The 24203-nt window shown below is 39.8% G+C and overlaps 2 pseudogenes; both read right to left on the minus strand.

Moving 5' to 3' along the window:
• Positions 1 to 3906: 3906 nt before the first annotated feature.
• Positions 3907 to 8783, minus strand: LOC141767073 (long-chain fatty acid transport protein 2-like; annotated as a pseudogene).
• Positions 8784 to 18294: 9511 nt separating this feature from the next.
• LOC141766025 (UDP-glucuronosyltransferase 2C1 pseudogene) lies at positions 18295 to 21103 on the minus strand (annotated as a pseudogene).
• Positions 21104 to 24203: the final 3100 nt, after the last annotated feature.

The raw sequence follows: 24203 nt of genomic DNA on the forward strand, positions 1-24203 counted from the left end.
TGACAAAGTTCACCCACTCAGCCTCTCAGGGGCGGTCCTCAGCTCTCTGGTCCGATGACCCCTCCTTCATTCCGGAGGGGTTTCGAGCTGCCAAACCAAAGTCTTTCCACACCCACTCTCAAACTGATTTTACACTATCCATATTTTTATGTGCTCATGCTGCATTACTCTCCTGGCATGCTGTACAACCTGATTCTTTTATTAGATATTGAAAAAAAGGGATTAAATAAGCTTTAGACAAACATTCTGCATTCATTTCACAGACTGGTTTTTACACCAGCGACTCCTCCAGGTTGTGAGTGTTAACTGCACTTTATTTCATACTATTTTTTTTTTTTTTAGAGGATAAAGTGTCAGCAGCAGCAACTAAGTAGGCTGAATTCCACTGATGTAGATGGGCTCATGTTGCATTACTCTCCTGGTATGCTGCACAACCTGTTCTACTAGATATTGAAAAAAAAGTGATTAAATAAACTTTAGACAAACTTTCTGCATTTCACAGACTGGTTTTACACCAGCGACTCCTCCAGGTTGTGAATGTTAACTGTGGTTTATTTCCTACTAATTGTTTTTTTGTTTTTTTAGAGGATAAAGTGTGAGCAGCAGAAACTAAGTAGGCTGAATTCCACCTATGTAGATGGGTCTGCAGGACAGATAATAATGCACACAGTGCACTTTCATAGACTAAGCTACTGGAGTTACCCTGCACTATACTCATTTTTAACAGTCTCTTCTGCACTATATTCACTTTTTTTAATAGTTGTGTATCACAGCTGTTACCCTGCACTATATTCACTTTTAACAGTTTTCTTCATCTCCTTGTATTTTTATATCTGGTATATTGTTTTGTACTTTGTACTTTGCACTACTAACTTTTTTACTGCCTTTTTACTAACATGTTTTTCACTATGGAACTGTGATGCTGGAAACTTGAATTTCTCTCGGGATCAATAAAGTTACTATCTATCTATCTATCTATCTATCTATCTATCTATCTATCTATCAATCTATCTAAATCCGCAATCTGAGCAAGTGGTAGGTATGCACTCCTTAAACTGAGCTGTTTTTGTCCACTGATTTATGAGGAGGTGCGTCACACTGGTCATAAATATTAAGTGTTGAGGGTCTAATGTTTTTGACAGCTTTCCTTTTTGCTTATGGAGTTGTCCCATGTGTGAATCAGGTCTGCAACAAATGATTATTTTCATTACTAATATTTTTTTAAAATAAATAAATAAAATATTAAGTCAACAAAATGTCAGAATATTGTAGAAAATGCCAATAACCAGAACTCACAGTGATGTCTTCAAATTGCTAAATCCCAAAACATTATCTGAACAACTATATAAAACAGAGTAAAGAGGTGAACCCCACGCTGTAGGTCGATGGACTCAGGCACACAGAGACACAGGTCAAACTTGCGTCACAAAAATAACCTCAGGCTCGATTTGGAATTGACTGCTGTGAGACGCAACAAGACTTGACATGACTTTAGAAGTCAGAGAGAAAAACATAAAAATACAGTACAATTCGAGGACTTTGAGTGGAAGTCAATCTGCGATAGCTCTCAGTCATTCTCCTAACAGTCGACACAAACTCTTACAACCTTATTCACAGGGTTTACTTGACTCCTAAACGCCTCCATAAGATAAATAGTAGCTATTCAGAATATTGCCCTTGATGTAAGTCTGAAACAGGGACTCTTTTACAGATGTTCTGGACATGCAGATGCCTGGAGCAATACTGGAGATCTATCCTGGACATCATTAAAAGGATTGTGCAGGTGGAAATCCCAACCAACCAGAGACTGACACTACTGGGGGACCACTCAGTTTTACCAGTCAATCTGAGGGGCAATATTTGCTTTATCAGACTAGCCCTAATCATGGCTGGTAAATGTATAGCCATTCGCTGGGAAGATGGGGTTTTTTTGGCTTAAAGAGCTCTCATCATATTTACCTTCAGAAAAGATTATGTTTAATCTCAAACAGAAACCATGGCTCTTTGATAAATGCTGGGGTGACTTTGTAACCTTTTTACATACTGGTACTTCTCTTAATGGTGTTGTCCAATGTCAGACCGTTTAAGAGAATATACTGCATGTATATAGCGTGTCTATCTCTTGTACTACTATTACTTCTGTAATTCTCTCTCTTTATTTGTTTTTACTTATTTATATCTGTATATATGTATATATATATATATGTATATATACGAATCTATATATGAATATATATGTTCTTTCTTCCTTTTCTATTATTTTTTTACTTTCTCCTTTTTCTTTTTCTTTATTTATTTTTGATAGTGCTGACAGAGCTAACAGTGTGGCCGTGAGCTAGCCAGTGGGTCACGCTCACATGCACTAAAAGGCACGTGCAGCCACCTGGCTACGTAAACAAAGCACAGATAGAAACTCGGATTACAACACACACACAGAGGGAGAGTGACATTACAAACAGTTGTTTGATGCTATATTAATGCTCTGAATATCATATAGAGAACCTTTAAAGTAAAATATATCAGGTTGCACATTTTCAATAAGAACGTTTGAGTGAGTTAGTCTTTTTGGTGCTCTTGTTAACCTCAGTGACCATTTGGTTAATGAGATTGATCTCCCTTCCTGAGCTGCCCGGTCTCATTCCCCATGTGTGTCTTTACCTGTCGAGGTGTCCTCCATGCTGCTGATCCCCGGTCGGCTCAAGGGGCAACACAGTCTGCGTCACGCTGCACCCAACCACAGGGTGGAAAGAGAGTTTCTGTCCTGGGAGCTGGCAGGTCATATTGATCTGAAACACTGTGCTGTGCTTCAAAAGAACCCACATGAATATTTATTTAAGGAAACAAACCATGTGATAACAAACAGGCCACACGATTATTTTAAGCAAAATACTTAAGTGAGCTTTAAATGTAACTTAAGATAACTTTTGCAGAAGGAAAAGCACACGTGTTAGGCTATGGATACTGTTAACAATCAGTAGAACCACGTTAGTGTGCCAGCAGGCACAGTGGAAGGACCCTAAAACTCGTAAAGCTAAATGGAGTGACGCCTGTATTAATGTGATTAATTACACCTGTGGTTTTCAGTGCCATGAAAAAGGCTTATTAACAGCGCGCACACTACACACTGCAGAAGAGTTAGTTTAGCTCTGAGAATATCTAGTAAATGTACAGTGGACGTTTGTGCAGAAATAAATGCTGCAGCTCCTCCAGACCAACAGAGGTTTCCGTGTCTTGTGAAGTGACGGGGCTCCGCAGCGAGTTACGTTATCATCTCCGACCGGGTGCCGGTGTCTTCCCTGTTCCTGGTCAGGAGGTGATATTGTGGTTTTAGCTGACGTGTGTCGCCTCACTGTTTTGAGCGATGCTCGTTCATGTCAATTTAGAGCGAGCAAGCGCGAGCCCGACGCTGACTTTCGTTGACTTAAAGGCCACAGGTGTCGCTGTTAACAAGCATTTCTGATTCTTACAAACAGTCCCTTTAACATGCTGTAGGTTTAGACAGCAAATGTTGATATCACCACCTATAATGACAATTCTCCTGACAATTTACTCAGCTGTAGTTAAGTAACATATGGAGGACAAATAACAAGCAACTGCATTACTTTCTTATTCAATTTAAGTAGAAACCACATGAATTTGTGCTTGCGATCCAATCAAATCTTGTTTAAAGGTGCAGTGTGTAGGATTTGGCAGCATCTAGTGGTGAAACTTCTCCTGTGTGCCAAGCGTGTCGGAGAACTACGATGGCTGACGCTATGGTGGCTAGAGCCAGTGTTTGGTTTGTCTATCCTGAGCTACTGTATATAAACGGCTCAAAAACACAACTATTCTTATTTTCAGGTACACTTTTATTCATTATACACTAAAGAAAACATACTTATTAATGTTATATTCCATTTCAGCCAATATAGATCCCTCTAAATGTTACACACTGTTCATTTAAAACTCTGTAGAGCACAAATAAAGGCCCAGAGTTCAATTTATAGAAAATAAGATTTCAAATTTAATTCACAATGTTGATCAGAAAAATCTGAATAACACATCCCCTAAAATCCTACAGCGCTAAAGAGAGGGACGGACGCAACATTCAACAATCATACCAGAAGAAATGTATTGTTTGTAAGGCACAGATTCTAGCTCCTACACAGACAATAGCCTCGATAGACCAGAATATACGCAGCGAGATGTCACTGTTTGAATATCAAGCTCCCAGTTTTCTTCACTGGAAAAACTTGTTTTCTAGGTTTAAGTGAAACTATTACATCTTAGTGCAACAAGCTCAAACATGTTCTCTGGAGGAGCGTTAAAGTCATTTTGAGATATGTATGAAATTACTGCAGAAGTAGAAGAACAAATGTAAATAGATAAAGATTAAATCACAAGACTTTATCACAAAACAACTCCTCAAATGCACTGAACTTTACAGGTGGCTGCTGTGTTACCGTGGAAGCAGGTGGATTTTTCCTTTAACAGAGAGGAAACGAAAGCCACTTTAGATTTTGATCTTCCCTGATGTAATTGAGTTGAATATGACCACCGTAAGTGGGACGTAATTCTTGTCTCTTTCATCCAGAAAGTAGAGCGGGTCTGTCATTTGATTTGGGTTGAAACCCTCCTCCACCAGCTTCACCTTCATGTGCTTGAACGTGCCTGTGACGTCCAAGGAGCTCTGTAATCACAGTAAAGTGAGTTTTAAGGGGGAAATTTAAAAAATGCTGAAACTGTCAAGATGCTTTGGAAAAAATATTACATGTCTGGAGAAAAATCACCTGAATCCTCATAAAACGTGGCCTCGCGTAGGTCAGCAGGGAGTTTTCAACATGTTTAAAAACCCCTGCTGAGTCAAATCTTTGTCCTTTACTTAAAGTAACGGCAGCCATTCCAGCTCTCCCCTCCTGACCTGGAAAACGTTAAAGAGTTCAATCAGAAGACAGCAGTTAGGTGGTTTTGGGGGAGTTTCTGAAGGATGCCATCAGGTTGCATTCTGGGAAATGTGGAATCCAGTTTTTTTGGAGCTTGACTCATAACTAGAGACTAAAGGCTGGGGTAGGTTTATAACAAACTAGCTCATACAACATGTAATGCGCCCAGAGCCAAAAGTAAAAGTGAAGGGTGAAAAGCTTGCCATCACAGAGGGAAGTGAAACGCTTGATTGGGGAAAACAAATACAGGAAGTATGATGTTGCATGGATTCAGTAAGTTAAGGGTATATGTATCCTGTCTCTATCTTGTTTCAAGATTTAGTGGCAGAGTTATGACTCTGAGAAGAAGTATTGCAACTACTTTAAAGATGAAGTTGGTAACTTCATAGTGCATGAGACAGGTAATCTGAAAAAATGACGTTCCTTTGTGTCCTCCTGTGCTCCTAACAGCATTTGCAAGATTTCACAGCGCCGAAGGAAAACAACCAATCAGAGCCGAGCTGTCTCTACAGCAGCTGTCAATCACTGCTCACGAAATTCCAATCAAACGGTCAAACTGGGCAGCGCTGATCAAATATGAATCAATATTCTGTTACTGTGATGCCTATTTCTCGCCTCAAATGTTGTCAGAAACATCTTGTAGTGTACTGTTTAGCTGTGACATGAGAAAGTTTGCTCCGGACGGTGGGCGCTGCTTGGTTTTGGCTTGAATGTTGTCAACATGGTGGCTGGTTCACAAACTTTCTCATCTTACAGCCAAACAGTACACCAAATATGTTTCTGAAAACATTTAAAAAATAGGCATTACAGTAATAAAATCTTGACTCATATTTGATCAGCGCTGCCTAGTTTGAGAGTTTGATCAGAGTTTGCGAGTTTCGCGAGCAGTGATTGAGATCTGCCCAGTGGCTCCTTGGCTCTGATTGGTTGTTTTTGTTTTGGTGGGGTAGAAACTTGCAAATGCCATTAGGAGCACTAAGGGGAAGCAGAGGAACATGATTTTTTTCCACAAATTATCTGTCTCATGCACTACTGTCAGGATATAGTGACAGTTTTATAAAATAACTTTTTATCATATTTGCTTAAGGTTACCAACTGAAGCTTTAATCTCCTCCTCCTCCACTGCTGCTGCTGCAACTGTAACTGCTGACCTTGTTGAATTGGCCAAATCATTTGGAGAAACTGACTTCCTGTTATTTTCAGAAGACTTTTCAGTTTACTTATTTGAACTTTGCCCTCTGTGCTGCCAGCCTGTACTTTGCCACCTCTGATTGCTTAACATAGCATAAGGATTACATAACCTGCTGAGTCACAGTTCAGCAGTAGGATCCTCTGAGAGACACGACCAGCAAAAGTGGATCCTTAAGAAGTCCTGAATGGCAGGATGAACCTGATCCTCCTCCCTAGTCTGGTCTTGCAGAGACCAAAAGCAATGATGCATTCAGGCCAACCAGGACAATGATTTCAACAATACCACTGAGAAACTGGGGCAAGTGGCATGATACTTGAGCTTATGGTACCATGCCCCTTGCCCCAGTTTCTTCATCGATCAGTTGAAATCATTGTCCTGGTCTTATGTACTCCTGGCAAACAGTGTGTCTGGTTAATTGTATATTTATCCAAACTTTTATTTCCCTGTAATGCCCTTTGATTATAGCAACATATCCAGACTGCAAACATTAGCAAACAGTGTAGTTTATGCTTGACTCAGAATTTATTGTTCTAGTTTTTACACTTTCACCATTATATGATAACAAACCAGTCACGTGATTACTTTAAGCAAAATAATTTAGTTAGCTTTTGGTGTAACTTTTACAAAGATAACTTTTACAGAGCGAAAAGCGCATGTGTTAGGCTACTAATACCGTTAACACTCAGTAGAGCCACGTTAGTGTGCCAGCATGCACAGTAGAAGGGCCCTAAAACTCATAAAGCTAAATGGAGGGCAGCTTAAAAGTTTGAGTTTAGGGGGCGGCTGTAGCTGTGGCTGTAGGTAGAGCGGGTCGTTTTTTCAACCACAAGGTTGGCGGTTCGATCCTACAGTCTGCATGTCGATGTGTCCTTCAGCGAGACATTAAACCCCAAGTTGCTCCGTGGACGCTTCAAAGCAGCTCACTGCTACTAAATGCTTAGGATGGGTTAAATAGTTCAACAGAACAGAGATCTGAGTGCAAAATACCTTGTAAAGATTATATTTACTGACTTTGAACCACCTGAACACTCCATTAAACAACTGACTGACATACGATATAATTTATATATATACGATACAATAATAAACGATACTGAGGCATCAAAGGACAGACTGGTTGTGTGCTTCAAATTACCTGGCACTTTGACTCCATACACGTTGGCTTCTTTAATGCAGCCAACCAGTGTGATGATGTCAGCCACCTCATTTGTAGCCACGTTCTCTCCTTTCCATCTATTAACAATAATAACAAAAAAACGTTGAGGTTTTTAAGCATTACTTTAAATTAGGTGGCTGAAATTGAAATATGAATTCACCTGAAAGTGTCTCCAACTCGATCCTGAAAGTAGAAGAAATTATCTTCACCAATGGACAGCAGGTCACCAGTGTTGAAGTACAAGTCTCCTTTCTTGAGGACGTCATGCAGCCTCTTCTTCTCAGTTTGCTGCAGGTCTCTCACATACTGTAACCAAAGAACGGAGCCCCCATTGATATTTCAGATACCAGAAGTCCAGGTTCACCTGCGGAAATTGAATACAAGAGAGATCAAAATTTCATTTTGTCGAATACTTTGTTTTAGGACCAAATATATGAGTATTTAGCTCAACTTAAGCTCAACATCTTTTACTCATCTATTTCTTTATTTTTTAATCTTGCCTTAATTTGATTTGCACCTTGACTGACTACCAACCACCCGCTCCCAAGCACATACACTGTACACAGTCACATGATATTGATATTGATCTTGCCCAGTTCTTGGACCCTCTAGAAGAGGCTTTTTTTTCTCCAAAATAAAAGCCCCCAACTCTTACTATATGTTAACAGGGAACAAGGGATGGGCCTTGCTTTTCAAAATAAGAATTGAACGAGTTCTTTCTAATACAAAACCCACTATTTGTAACTTTAAATGATAAAATGTAAACTGCACTTCAGGTCTCCATATTCTCTGGGGAAAAAAGAAAATTGAGGACATGACCTCAACACACCTTTGGCAGCCTCGATGCAGAAACCAGAAGAATCCCTCACAGGCGTTCCTTTATCTATGTCGTATTTGATCACAGCATATGGATAAAACCTCTGCAAGATGTAAAAAGAAAAGCCAAAACATTACTTATTGATTGACAGCTTTTACTTCATAAAGTGGAATGAAATATGAGCTTTTACCTTGAGGAGGAAGGAGTGTCGGCCAACAGCTCCGATCTTGCCGATGTAATTCAGCAGAACAAAATTCCCTTCAGTTGCTCCATAAAACTCTCTGATTTGAACGTTTCCAAACCTGCTTAAGAAGTCCCTCCAAACATCGGCTCTGATCCCGTTGCCTACCGCAAGTCTCACTTTGTGGCTTCGATCATTGGGTTTCTGTCAGGGAAAAGACAACAGCTTTGTTTTTTGTTTTTTTTATTTATGATGACGTTTAATGAAGTAATACCATTAATGTTAGTGACATACTGTACATTTGGTGTGTTGCAGAGGTAACGCATAGTTTCACCTATATACAGAATGACAGTGACGTTATATTTTATGCAGTCGACCCAGAACTGCGATACAGAAAATGTACTCCTCAAAGCCACTGTGATACCTACACAGCAACAGGATGAGAAATAACACTCTTATAGGATAACATTGGTGATATTCAATATTTTTCTTGTCAACAAATCCATGAAAAGACCAAAACCAACAATGAATTGATTTACAAGCAAATATTGTCTGTGTAACAAAGCCTTATAGGACTTGCTCCTCTGCACCACAGACCTCCATTATTTTCTGAAAACTATGGAAACACATCAACGAGCCACACTGTTGCACTGTGAGACATTTTCCTTAATTACGATGAAAACTGTCACTGAAGGTAATTTTTGCTCAATGTGAATAATCACCAGAGCTCTTGCTTCCGACCTTTTTGTCTGACTTACCCCCACAGTTTGAGCTCAAGTACTCCTTCATTCGCTTCATCGTCATAATCCAAATCTGTCAATATGAACAGAAAGATTTTAAACTGGATGTTATTTAACACTAATAATCGTATTAAAGTGACACAAATATGTCAATGTCTAAGCCAGGACTTTTGGTCAAGTTTGTAGTTGAAGCTGCATGTTTCAATCTTTTATCCATGACATTTACTAGTTTTCACTAACTTGCAGTTGCAGCAAATGGTTTTACAGCTGACTCAGGCTGACTTGAATAGGACTCACTTCCCACCAACCCGTGATTGCTGGTGGGTAATTTGTTATTGTGACAAGAAATATAGTTAAAATTAGATTATATTTTTTCATTAGCTGAGCTATCCCTGATTGGAAACCAGTACACCAAATGTGTATTAATCTGCAGCTGAAAATAGTCGTCAACAAATACATAACTTACTAATGTCTGAGTGTTGTTTGCAAAAATACTATAGTGTTCTTGGGTTGAGTGCCACACATAAGGTAGGGAAGTATTGAGAGACTAATGCATTTTTGGTTTTGGTCTTTTCATTGGATTTACGGACAATACAAATATAATATATAGATACAATCTTCACAAACAATCTTATTCCTTAACAAAATCACTGATGCTGGTAAAACAATCCCTTAACAGTTTATCAAATATCAAATATAGAGCTGTCAATTGCTTAAAAAATGTAATTGCAATTAATCACAAATTAGTCAAACATTTTTATCTGTTCAAAATGTACCTTAAAGGGAAATTTATCAAGTATTTCATACTCTTATTAAATGGGTGTGGACAATATGCTTGCTTTATGTAAACGTATGTATATATTTATTGTTTGAAACTGTAAATCAACACATGTGATTTACATGTTACTATGTACCTGTGGTCTAGCATATGTTGGACAAACCAAACGACCCCTTAAACAACGAATATCTGAGCACAAAACTGCAATCCACACAGGCAATATGGATTATTGGTGATACAGGATCATCTGGAAGACTAGCCTATAATTAAAAATGAATGAGGTTTATTCAAGTGTCCCCCTACTGCCATCTAGTGTATGGTCTTAATAGTGAACCAATAATGGTCAGGAACAGTGTTTTGTGGAGCTCAACATTGTATGTAACAGGGTTTGGATTAGATTTAACTATAGGCTATGCCTGTGATTGGTCCCTGTATCTAGAGCTATGTGATAGGAAAAGTGATTGGTTCCCAAATAATTGGATCCAATTCCCAGCTGTGTGTTAACTCTGCCCTTGTGTATATTATTGAACTGAATCTGTATACTTCACACGCTCTGAAGAAGGCTCTGTGCCAAAATGCGTAAACGTATGTCTATTGTGATGTGAGCCAACAAGTGGGATGTGCTACCCTATCACATTTTTATGCATATATTTATTGTTGGAAATCAATTAACAACACAAAACAATGACAGATATTGTCCAGAAACCTTCACAGGTACTGCATTTAGCATATAAATATGCTCCAATCATAACATGACAAACTGCAGCCCAACAGGCAACAACAGCTGTCAGTGTGTCAGTGTGTCAGTGTGCTGACTTGACTTTGACTTGGCCAGAACTACATGTGATTATCATAAAGTGGGCATGTCTGTAAAGGGGAGACTCGTGGGTACCCATAGAACCCATTTTCATTCACAAATCATCGAGTCAGAGGTCAAGGGACCCCTTTCAAAATGGTCATACCAGTTTTTCCTCACCAAAACTTAGCATAAGTTGTGAGCGTTGTTTAACCTCCTTCCTGACGGCTAGTACGTAGTAAGTATTCTTTAGGTTTTCTAGTTTGATATGATGCCAGTATCTTCACTCCACACTACAACCTAAAAAACGCACGTTGCGTTAATGCGTTAAAGAAAATGAATTTGCGTTAATACGTTTGACAGTCCTAATGCAAATGTGTGCATACCTCTGTCAATGGCTGCACTGAGTCCCCCAAAGGCGGCGGTGTGAAAGAGAGGGAGGCTAATATAAATCCCATCTTTGGAGTTCATTCCTGCTACAGACAGAAGGCAAGCCATGTTCCACAGTTTGGAGTGAGAGATCAGTGCTGCTTTAGGGAGACCTGTTAAAAGAGAAGCCAGAGGTACATGTAGTGTAGGTACTGTTACTTTCACTGTTGAATCCTGAACATTTAACATCTGAAGTAGCTTACCTGTTGTCCCTGATGTGTATATGTAGACTGCTGGACTCCGCAAGGTTAAATGTGACCTTAAATCCTGCTCAGAGGACTAAAGGCTCGTAGTGATTAAAATTAGCTTGTAGCTCGTTGTCTACCTCACTATGGTTAGAAAGATCCCTCGTTGTTGTTTTAACAACATGTCGTTTATGAGTTATTGATCTGGGAAGTTCAAATCTGTCAATATTTGTCCAACTTTAGTGAACTCCTTCAGTTCTGCATCACTCTTCCACGATGAAAAAGTGAATAAACTCTATATCTGTAGAACCGTGTTAATTTGTTAACCAGTATTATTTTGGTATATATACATAGGCGGTGATAAACCGAACCATCACGTGGGCAGACATGTGGAAGATGCCCCAAGCAAGGCTGAGTTTCCTGATCAGGGCCACATATGACACCCTTCCCAGTCCCCGGAATCTTCACCTCTGGTATGGCACAGAGGAGACCTGCCAACTCTGCAACTCCAAAGACCCCACTTTGCGGCACATCCTCTCTGGATGCAAGGCAGCGCTAACGCAGGGCCGGTACAGATGGCGCCACGACCGGGTGCTGCGTAAGCTAGCCGAAATTCTGGAGACACGCAGGCTGGAGGTAAACAAGGCCAGCCCAGCAACATCTCAGCGGCTGATCCAGTTTGTTCAGCAAGGGGGCAAAGGCCAGAGCAGCAGTGCGAGGGGGCGGTCTCTCCTGTGTCTTGGAGGCGAGTGGAATATGAGAGCTGACCTTGACCGGCAGTTAAAGTTCCCGCATGAAATAACACTAACATCCCTTCGGCCAGATATTGTGCTCTGGTCCACCTCTACAAGGACGGTTATCATGGCGGAGCTGACTGTCCCATGGGAAGAGGGGATAGAGGCTGCCTTCGAGAGAAAGAAGGAAAAGTACTGGCAGCTGAGTGCACTCGAGCAGGATGGAGGGCGGTCACCCGTCCAGTAGAAGTCGGGTGCAGAGGCTATGCTGGAACATCCACCCAGCGGCTCCTGAGGTCCCTGGGGATCACAGGCTCCAAGCTTAGAACGGCGCTCAAAGAACTTGCGGAGGAGGCTGAGCAAGGGAGCTTCTGGCTCTGGCTTCGTAGAAAGGACAAGGCGTGGGGAAAAGGAGGGTCCTAAGGCTGGCTGCAGGGGGCGGCAGGGAGACGTCCCTGTCGCTGCTCCACCACCTTGAGATGTTCCGGGATTAATGGAGCGAAACATCAGTGAAGGGTGGCTCCCGGCTGACGACCCTGCAGCCGGCCCAATGGCACCGTCGGAGGTGTGACAGGCAGAAATGCCCAGCAGGTATAACCACCTGTGCTTCAATATATATATATATATATATATATACATATTCTTTACCCCAAACTCCAAATGTCCATTTAGTTTTTATCTTCCCTCAACAACAGAAGAGATCCACAAACAGCTGACTGACTGAGCTCTGCTGCCACCTTCAGGAGTGACACAGTTCTGCTCAACAAACATTAATTAATGGCCTTTAACTAATAACATAGTGAACCTGAGCCAACGTGGCTACGCTACGTAACATATTTAACATGCATACTTAACAAACATAAAATACCTGTGTAATGGGACACACACAACCAGACAGGAATAGTGTTAAGGTGGTCGGCGGTCTGGGTATCATCGGATAATCCGTTTTTCCTTTGGAATTCAGAAAGGAAAAAACGTTTTTTTATTTTTTCGTTTTAAACCAAAAACCAGAAAACGGCCGTTTTCTCGTTTTTCGTTTCTGAATCAAAAAATGAAAAACGAACCCAAACCGGGCCGTTTGTTTGTTTTTGCGAATTCCTTTTCTCATTATTCGTTTTGAATTGAAGAACGGAAGTCACGTGGGTTTTTCGTTTTTTCGTTTTAAACCACAAACGAAAAACGGAATCACGTGGTGCTCTGTTTGTTTTTTGTTTCCAAACGAAAAACGAAAAAAACAAATTAAAAAAACGATCCGATTTAGTTTCTTCAAGTTTCTTTCTGTCATTTTCTCTTCTGAATCGAGGAGCGGAGAACGGCAGTCACGTGACCAGGAAGTGAAGGCAAACATGTCAAAATAAAAGCCAAGAAGATAGTGTGGTCATATTATAAAAGTGTAACATTATTTAAGCACATGATCGAGGTAACAGTAGAAGATAAATAGGCTAAATAAATACATACTGTACCTAAAAAAGCCTAATTAATTATATATCCTAGACACCTATGACATTAATGCCAGCTAGACAGAATAAAGCTCTGTCTGTCATGACAATACTGTACTGGACTGAAGGCCACTCCATCACTCTAGATACTGTAGATTTAACAGATACCTGCTGTCTTCAGACGGCTGTAAAGAGTCACCCGAGTAAAGGAAAGGCTTTCAGTACAGTTCTATTGTCATGACAGACAGAGCTTTATTCTGTCTAGCTGGCATTAATGTCATAACCACTGGTTGAAAAATCAGCCTTATCATGATGTCGAACAAATTAACTAAATTACATATACTAACAAACAGACTAGAAATGATTGAAAAGCATCATAAACTACCAAACAGGCTAGAAATGATTGAAAAGCATCATAAACCACCAAACAGAATACAGAAAGTTAGTGATTTCAGTTTTTTAGTGAACTCAGGCTGATTAATCCTCATATTAGACTATGATGTCTGAAGGTTGGCAAACATGCTGATCAACCATACTTATCTATCATTGACCATGATTATTGACTTGACTTTTCATCTATAAATGCGTCAAAATTGAAAATTTGACTGAAAAGAAAATCCTTGGGGATTGAGGAGTGGTGACCTCTGACCCCTACGGTGGGTAACGTCACAGAAGGCCCACTCATAAAATGCACTGACTTCACTGGTACCGAATCTCCCTCCAAACTAAATTGTAAAGCTGACGGCCCCTCAATATGAACTGATCAATACAATCAAACTTTATTGTCCACCAGGGTGGATTTTTCTCTTCGGCTCACAAAACACAGAAAACAACAGACATTAAAAACCAGACAGCAGTTAGTAAAAAACAGAGACAGGTTATGTTACACATTAAAAACAGTTCATGTCAGTGTCTGTGGCTCAGATCTGCTCAGTCACTGTGTTGAGTTTAGAGTATTGATGGCATTTAGGATGAAAGACTTTTTAAACACATGTTTAGTTGCCAGAGGGGCTCTATAGCGCCTCCCGACTGGCTGCAGAGAGGATGGGAGCTATCTGCCAGGATGCTCCTCGCTTTCTTCCTCGTCCTTTCTGTAAAAAGTTGAGTCAAGGGCTTTTGGGGTTTACCAACTATTTTGCCTGCCATTGACACAATCCTAGACAGTTTATTCTTCTATCTACAGTGTAGGTGACCGTACCAGGCAGGAAGGTTAAAGGTTAAAATCCTCTCAACAATAGTTTTGTACACTAATTCTAAAATCTGCCGGCTGACACCGAGGCCACTAAGTTTCCTTAGAAGATAAAGTCGCTGTGAGCATCTCTTGAAAATATACTCTGTATTTTCAGAGAAGCTCACCTGGGTGTCCAGGACTGTACCGAGGTATTTAAAGTGTTCCACAGTTTCAACATGTTGGCCATCAAGTGAAACTGGCTCTGTGATCAAATGTTGTTTTGTGCAGCACATGATTAATTCTTTCTTCTCAGCCACATTGATTTCTAGCTGGCTAGTGTGACACCGTGTTTGAAGGGCTGTAGTGTGGGCCAGATAGGCAGCTTCACCTAGTGGGCCTGTTTCCTGTAAAAGGCCAACTAAGGCCATGTCATCCACATACTTAAACAGTCTAAAATGTTTCTCATTGGTCATAAATTCATTAGTAAAAAGAGAGAATAGCACAGGGGAAAGAACACAGCCTTGTGGGCAGCCTGTCTGACATGTTCTCCCTGACACAGACCCTCTGATCCACACAACTAACCCTGTGTTGATGTTGAGATCAAGGAGCCTTTTCAGGAGAATATGCGTCTTCATTGAGTTAAAAGCTGAAATAAAATTCAAAAATAAAGCTCTGGCATAACCTTTAGGATGCATAAGGTGTTTTGTGGACGGTGTTAAGCAGTCAGCACAGCGTCGTCTGGGACTCTGTTGCTCTTATTTAAGCGAACTGGAGCAGATCTAGCTTAGTAGCCACTGTGCTGGTCAGGTGGCTGGCAAGAACTCGTTCCATGGTTTTACACAATATGGAGGTTATTGCGATGGGCCAAAGATCATTTGGCTTACTTGCGCCTGGCTTTTTTAGCACAGGCCTAATTATTGTGAATTTCCATGATTTTGGCACAGTGTAGGTGTCTAGGATATATAATTAATTAGGCTTTTTTAGGTACAGTATGTATTTATTTAGCCTATTTATCTTCTACTGTTACCTCGATCATGTGCTTAAATAATGTTACACTTTTATAATATGACCACACTATCTTCTTGGCTTTTATTTTGACATGTTTGCCTTCACTTCCTGGTCACGTGACTGCCGTTCTCCGCTCCTCGATTCAGAAGAGAAAATGACAGAAAGAAACTTGAAGAAACTAAATCGGATCGTTTTTTTAATTTGTTTTTTTCGTTTTTCGTTTGGAAACAAAAAACAAACAGAGCACCACGTGATTCCGTTTTTCGTTTGTGGTTTAAAACGAAAAAACGAAAAACCCACGTGACTTCCGTTCTTCAATTAAAAACGAATAATGAGAAAAGGAATTCGCAAAAACAAAAAAACGGCCCGGTTTGGGTTCGTTTTTCATTTTTTGATTCAGAAACGAAAAACCAGAAAACGGCCGTTTTCTGGTTTTTGGTTTAAAACGAAAAAATAAAAAAACGTTTTTTCCTTTCTGAATTCCAAAGGAAAAACGGATTATCCGATGATACCCAGACCGTTTACCCAATGGCTTCCGTCCACTGGGAAGACCAGGATTTTGCCCCCAGATGCACAGGATAGTTGAATCAACAGTAGAGCAAAGTTGATCAGTGAAGAGTGAGGCACCTTCATACTGACGTCCCTCAGAGACCTTAAAAATGCACAAAAACAAACCAATAAGAGAGTACTGCCCGTCTGGTTTACATGTTTTTGTGTTTACAGTCATCTTATAACATGAAATACAGTGGCAAAAATAACTAAGTACATTTATTCAAGTACTGTACTTGATTATAAGTTTGAGGTACGTTGTACTTTAATTTGATGCTACATTATACTTCTTCTCTACTACATTTCAGAGGGGAAATATTGCACTTTACACTCCCTACATTATTTGACAAAAACAAATTAATAAGAGAGTACTGCCTGTCTGGTTAACATGTTTTGGTGTTTACAGTCATCTTATAATTTGAAATGCAGTGGCAAAAAATAACATAACACAAAATCATAATAGTACATTTACTCAAGTACTGTACTTGATTACAAGTTTGAGGTACTTGTACTTTGATGCTACTTTACTGTATTCTTCTTCTCCACAATAATTCACAGGGAAATATCACAATTTTCACTCCCTACATTAATTGAATTTCCCTCGGGATCAATAAAGTTACTATCTATCTATCTATCTATCTACTTGACAGCAATAGTTATTTTCTACAAATAGAAATTTTGCATAAGAAACATATGATTATAAAATACAGTGTATTGTTAAAGATTAAACAGTGGCTGGAGTCTCATGTCATGTTTCAGATGTCTAAGATTTGTTGAACAGTTCTACCAAAAAGATATTTCCCCTCTAAACTTCTCAGATGGTCTCATTTAGTTAACAGTTTGAGGCTAAAAGACACAACACAAAAACTAATTAAATACAATTTTAAAACATAAGGTGGTTGCAATAACGGTTTGCAAGCATTACCTTCTGTTAATCTTTTCACATATAGTACACCTAACTACCAAGACTTGCACAGACCATGTTTCAACAAAATGCACAAGATAACAGAACTTTTTATTAACACTTACCCAAATCCACAGATACAGGAGAGACAATCCAACTTCCAAGTGTCCGTTCAATGACAGTATTAGTTATTTGATAAGATGGTAGGTTTTGTCCACAGATGGAAAGAAAGAGCGGTGAATACACCTCCTAGTCTATTCTGCAAAATCATGAGTGGTTAGTATATATATACTGTATAAAAGAACAAGAGTTAATGTTTAATTGTAATCATTAATCTGTTGTACCATCTAAGGTCAAGACTGTGTGTTCACTGGTAAATTGCTCATGAATGTTTACCCGAACAGAGCAGTAATATAAACCAGGTTTTCACAGCTGCGGAACGCTATGTCCTTAAATAACACTGAGCCATAAAAACTATACTTCTCAGATACAATCTTGGGTTTTAAACATTAAGTTATAAGTATATATATATATAACTGATAACTATGATGCGAATACTAGCTAACATTGATGTTAGTCAGTGTTTAGCTGGTGGGTTTCACAAGATAGCTAACGTTACAGTCCTTTACAACAATAAATATAAAACCACATGTTGCTCTCAGTGTTGATATCAATATGCTGATTAATTTGGAAGTTAGGAAATGTTAGAAAATTAGTCTTACGGTGTACATGTTTTTGTCGAGGTGAATATCCGTGACTATCACTACAACGGCGGCAGCATTATGAAGCTAAAGTTACTGCTGAAAGAGCACATCACCAGCATATCTTTAAAGGTACAGTGTGTAGGATTTTGTGGCATCTAGTGGTGTGGTTGCAGATTGCAACCAACTGAGCACCCCTCCGCTCACTCCACCCTTTCCAAGATGCGGTAACATGAGGTGCAGAGTGCAAAAACGTGTTAACGCCGTTCGCCTTGCTCAGAGGCCATCCTTACCATAATAACACTGACACTCTAATCCAATATGGAGGCTTTAAAATGTCTACAAATTCTAATAAAAACAAATCAAACCAATAAATAAAGTGAAATAATAATATGCAATTGAAAAATGTACTTCTTTGTCATGTAGGCATTTACTGTGTCATAATTAAATAAAAACATGTTAAATGACAAATATTTAGCATTTTGTCTTTAATAAATGAAGGCATTGTTTCTAATTAATACATTAATATTTACTGGAAATTCATATTTAGTTCCTTAATGACAAACCAGGCAATAGAATTTTGCAAAAAGCATTTAATCATCATATTCAGATCATGTTTACATTAATATTCACAACCATGAGTCATATATTAGATAACATACATTCCTAATCTATGGTCTGTTAAGAAAAAACCTTTACAGTTAATAAACTGAAAAAGCACAAAGCCATCATAAATTTGCGTATCTGGAGTGCCTACTGTGAAATTAGATAACCCAGTCATTTTTATTGTGGGCTGCCTACATTGGAAAACATGTGATTCAACAAGCCATTCAGATTTGGCTCCCCTTCCTATCTAACATGCAGTCTCCTTCAAATATATTTCCCAAAGCTTGAGAACTATACCTTTGCAAAGGTACTTTGGTATTTTTCCTAATGCTGTCAACTTTAACAACATCAGAGAATTGTTGGGTTTGGTAAATCTTGAATTCCGCCACAAGAACCAACCTGTTTAAGTTTTCATGTCATTCATGTTTAACTTTTTTCCCAATAAAAATAATTCTCCACAGTAACCTTACAACCGAAATGCAGGTGAATGTTACTAGCAAAACAACTGCCAACAGAGCAGCGATGACATCAACAGAGTTGTAAACAAACCAGGACATTTTGTTGGACTGTGTCTGCAGGTGACGGGCTCCTTTATGTCTGATGACATATTCTATCCAAAACACTGCCTGGTCCAGTGGCTTCATGGGCTGATCTCTGTGCAGCCTTGAGAGCCTCTGCATGTTTTCCCTGTAAGAGGAATTGTAAAGAGCTGTCTTCAGGGCATCTGCAAAGATGTGTCTGTCAAGCTCGGCAATATCCACAATCACAGCTCCTCCCTTTGCTCTGATTCTGGAGAGATTGTCAGGCTGATCAAAGAATAAGGGAAGTCCAACTACAGGAACTCCGTGGTAAATCGCCTCCTGAACCCCGTTAGTGCCTCCGTGGGCCACAAACACTCTAGTTTTGGGATGTCCTAAGAGGTCGTTCTGTGGCAGCCAGTTGACCATTAATGTGTTGTTGCCCAGGTTGGCTGGTCTTTGTCCAATATACCTCCATACAACCTTCTGAGGCAGCTGGGCAAAGGCTGCAGCAATCTCCTCAGCAACGTCTTGAGGAAGCTTCCCAAAAAAAGTTCCTAAGGTCATTATAATGACCCCATGGTCTCCAGAGCTCTGGACAAACTCCTCCAGGTCCGCAGGGAGCGGCTTTGAGGGCTTGCACTGAAATCCAGCCATGTAGATTATATTTGGCATTGTTGGACGTGGATAATCAAAGACAAAATCATTCCTCATGAGCCATATATCTGCATCCAGCAAAAACGTTGAGTAATCCACGTCGGGACCAAAATACTTCTTAACTACTGGTTTGTAATGAGTTTCTGAGATGTATGACATTGTGTACATCCCAAAAATATAACTTAGTACATTCTTTATTCTTTGAGGGAAGGTCATCTTATCTGTCAACTCTGTTGCCGTGTAAGGAATGTATGACAGAGGTGAGGGGGCAATAAGGAAATGAGCTTCACCTTGAATGGTCCATCTGACATTAAAAACAAGAGGAACTTGGAGCCGACGTGCCAGCATTGCCCCTACACCTAACCAGGGGTCAGTCAAAACCACATCATATTTGGCGTCATGAAAAGACTGCATCAGGTTTTCATCTTCAAACATCTGAACGATGATTTTGCTGATTTTCTTATGGAGCTGAGAGATTTGGTCCAAAACCAGCCGCTTCATCTGAATATGAGTCCAGATTTTATACCAAAAAGAAGCATGCTTACCCTGACGCTGGATCTCTATCAGTTGAAAACAAAAGGCTTCAATATTTTCCCCAAATCCACCGGGGCTGAGAACAGTGACAGAGGTGTAGAGAGGAGACTTTTCACTGATGTACCAGCTATCGGATGCCCGAACCACAGTGATCTCATGGCCTTTAGCATGCAGTTCCTCAATGAGTACTTTCATGTTTACCCAATGGCTTCCGTCCGCTGGGACAACCAGGATTTTGCCCCCAGATGCACAGGATAGTTGAATCAACAGTAGAGCAAATGTGATCAGTGGCGAGTGAGGCACCTTCATACTGACGTCCCTCAGAGACCTTAAAAATGCACAAAAACAAATCAATGAGTACTGCCCGTCTGGTTTACATGTTTTTGTGTTTACAGTCATCTTATAACATGAAATGCAGTGGCAAAAAATAACTAAGTACATTTACTCAAGTACTGTACTTGATTATAAGTTTGAAGTACTTGTACTTTGATGCTTCTTAACTGTATACTTCTTCTCCACGACATTTCAGATGGAAATATTGCACTTTTCCTTCCTACATTATTTGACAGCAATAGTTACTTACTGCAAATTCAAATTTTACAGAAAAATCACATGATATGCTTGTAAAATACAGTGCATTGATGAAGATAAAGCAGTGGTTGGGGACTCATATCACGTTTCAGATGTCTATGAGTTCTTGAGCAGTTCAACAAAAGAGACATTTCCCCTCTAAACTTCTCAGATGGTCTCATTTAAAAAACAGTTGGAGGCCAAAAAACAAAACACAACAACCAACGCAATACAATTTTAAAACATACGGTGATTGTAATAACCGTTTACAAGCATCACCTTCTGTTAAAATTTACACATATAGTACATGCAACTACCAAAACTTGCACAGACCATGTTTCAACACACATTCGCACATTCCATGGCTGTTTTTACTTTACGTGTGCATAAGTTAACAGATTATTATCAACATTTTATTAACACTTACCCAAATCCACAGGTACAGGAAAGACAATCCAACTTCAGAGTGTCAGTTCAATGACAGTACTAGTTATTCGATAAGATGGCAGGTTTTGCGCACAGATGGAAAGAGCAAAAGAACAAGAGTTAATGTTTAATTTTAATCATTATACATTAATCTGTTGTACAATCTAAGGTCAAGGCAGTGTTCAATGGTTCATTGCTCATGAATGTTTACACGAACAGAGCAGTATGTGCGCAAATTTATGCAAAGTCATGGCTGGCAAAGAGTTAATGTTTAGTTGTAAAAAAACACACATTCATTTGTTGTGCCATCTAGGGTCAAGTCAGTTTGTTAATGTTAGATTGCTCATTAATGTTTACCTCAACAGAGCAGTAATATAAACCAGTTTTTCCCAGCCTCTGCACCCATGTCCTGAAAAAACAATTTCCAAAAAGCACTGAGCCATAAACCGGGAACACAATTTGTGCTGGTTTCACATTAATGCCTTGTGTTAAACTGTGAATACCATGTAAGATACAGGCCAACTGTCTCATCCTTGGTGGCAGGATGTGGAAAGGGGGGCAGGTGCAGCAGAGGACAACAACGCACTGCTCTCTGTCTTTGGTGCCGTGATGTAGCCCTCTCCCATGACTCCATGAGGGCTGATGCATATGCTTAAGGAAGGAAACGTCTTTGGATCACATTCAGTGATATTATAGTTGGCTCACACATAATAAGTAATATTTAGGGACTCAGTGAAATGGCTGACTGCATTATGATGGAGACTACTTGATAGGGCGAACATCAGACGTCACCATCACTGGTTCGATGTCTCAGCTGCTATCATAGTTGAAATGAAGGGCTGTCAAGAGAAGCCTGTAGAAAAAGCAGATTATGCAGTTTACAAGTCTTGAGAGTAAACCCAAAATAGTGACAACATATAGAAAATTTGTAAAAACAAATTTTCTTGTACTGTGTAGAGTAGTGCACGGCTGCCATCCTTTTGACTAAAAAGAGGCTTTCCCAATTTATTACATACACAAATTAAAACTAATGCAGTCTGATACAACAGCCCTTTAATACATTATATCATCATGCAGTTTATAAAGCTTTTTGCTCAAACTGTTTTAGAGATTCAACTTTATGGTTATTTCTGAGTCTGCTGTTGAATTGTATTGTGTAATACTGAGAGGTGTTTCTTATATTTTGTCCACCTAATTTTTGCTGCTGTAGGGCTGCAACTACAATTATTTTCATTGTCGATTAATCTGTCGATTATTTTCTTGATTAATTGATTAGTTGTTTGCTGGTGTTTCCGATTAGCTTTAAAGGGACTATTTGTAACTTTCAGAAATGCTTCTTAACAGCGACACCTGTGGCCGTGAAATCAACGAAAGTCAGCGTCGGGCTCGCGCTTGCTCGCTCTCAATATACCTGAACGAGCATCACTCAACACAGTGAGGCGACACAAGTCAGCTAAAACCACAATATCACTCTATATTTCAGCTGCTTGGCAGTAATGTTAGCTGACCAGACAAAGGTCTCTCCATGAACATGATTTAGATCTGATCCTAGTGTTGGCTTTTCCTGCCTAAGTGCAGGCTGAAGCAGCGGCGCTCTGCAGCGTGTCTCCCTGCTCTCTCCTCCCGCAGCCGGAGAGAGCAGAGGAGACACCGGCACCCGGTCGGTAACGAAAGGGTAACGTTACTAAGGAGCTCCGTCACTTCACAAGACACGGGAAACCTCTGTTGGTCTGGAGGAGCTGCAGCATTTTTTTTCTGCACAAACGTCCACTGTGCATTCACTAGATATTCTCAGAGCTAAACTAACTCTTCTGCAGTGAGGAGTGAGCGCGCGTTCACGTCTAGAGGTGGAGCGAGCTGAGAACGCGCGCGCTCTCTGAGCGAAGGCAGGCAGGCAGAGTTGGAGAGGCAGCGGCCACACGCGAACGCGCATATGTGAGCGCGCATGTGTGACGACCCGCTACATTTATGGGCGTACAAAGTTACAAATAGTCCCTTTAAGAAGCTGGAATTAAAGAATTTTGACTATTTAAAAAAAAAAAACTACTCAAAGCGATTATCAAAGTAGTTGGCGATTATTTTAATAGTTGACAATGAATCTATTAATCGTTGCAGCCCTCAGCTGCTGTGTTAGACTGCATTAGTTTTAGCCATACTCATTCTTGCACCATCACATAATATTTACCTGCTGTACATCCCAAGGAAAGAGAACTCAGGATGCTGTGGTGCAAAGTGGAGTATGAGGTACTGAGAGGGACTGATGCTGTAGACAACAGCCCAACATCTTCTCCAGTGCTGTTCTAGTAGCTTCACTCTGTAGATTAATTGCAGCTGATCTTGCATGAACACTTATTTTATTCTGATGTTAATAGATCCGTCTACATATGCATTTATTAAGTAAATAAATAATACATGGTTGTGTAATTACTATCAGGTGTGATTTGTTCATGTGTTATTACTCTTTATCTTGAAAAAGTGCAGTTGGGCTGAAATAGCAGATATAAAATATGACTCGTACATGATGGCGCTGCAGAATTTAACACATTTTTAATTTTTCCCTGCAGACCTGCCAGTGATTTGCTTCAGTACTTGTTGGTGTGTTGCTTCCTCTCCTTTGCGGAAGCCCCCACGTTTTCCTTTGACCTGTTTCAGAACAGAAACAAAATGTTACAAAGAAAACTTAAGTATAGCAACAGTCAACTTAAACAACACTACCAACTGCCCATAAAATCTACCTTTACAGAGTTTACAATGTTCAGGTTTAGTTAATCTAATTATATGTTAATCATTGAGGTCACAGTTAGAGTTGGAGTTTTATCAGATTGCATTATAATGAGAGATGTTTCTAACATTTTGCCCTCCTACATCATGTACGTGGTGTGTTTTTATCAGTTTGCTATAGAACATGTCTAGCTAATGCTAGATATAAGAGTAAATTTACAAACACTGCAGCTCTGGCTATAGGTGCATCTGTCCCTAACGTTACATTATCTGCACTATCTCCCCAAACCTTATAACATACCAACATTACACCACATGGAAATAATAATAAATTACAATTCTATTAGCTGTGCAAACAAAGTCACAAGCTAACATTACTACATGTCAGGGTTCTAACGTGAGCAAACTGAAGTTACCAATTGTGCCTTATCAAATTGTAGGTTTTACAAAATACGATGCTAATGCTAGC

Source organism: Sebastes fasciatus, chromosome 4, assembly GCF_043250625.1.
Source record: "Sebastes fasciatus isolate fSebFas1 chromosome 4, fSebFas1.pri, whole genome shotgun sequence".
Lineage (NCBI taxonomy): Eukaryota > Metazoa > Chordata > Actinopteri > Perciformes > Sebastidae > Sebastes > Sebastes fasciatus.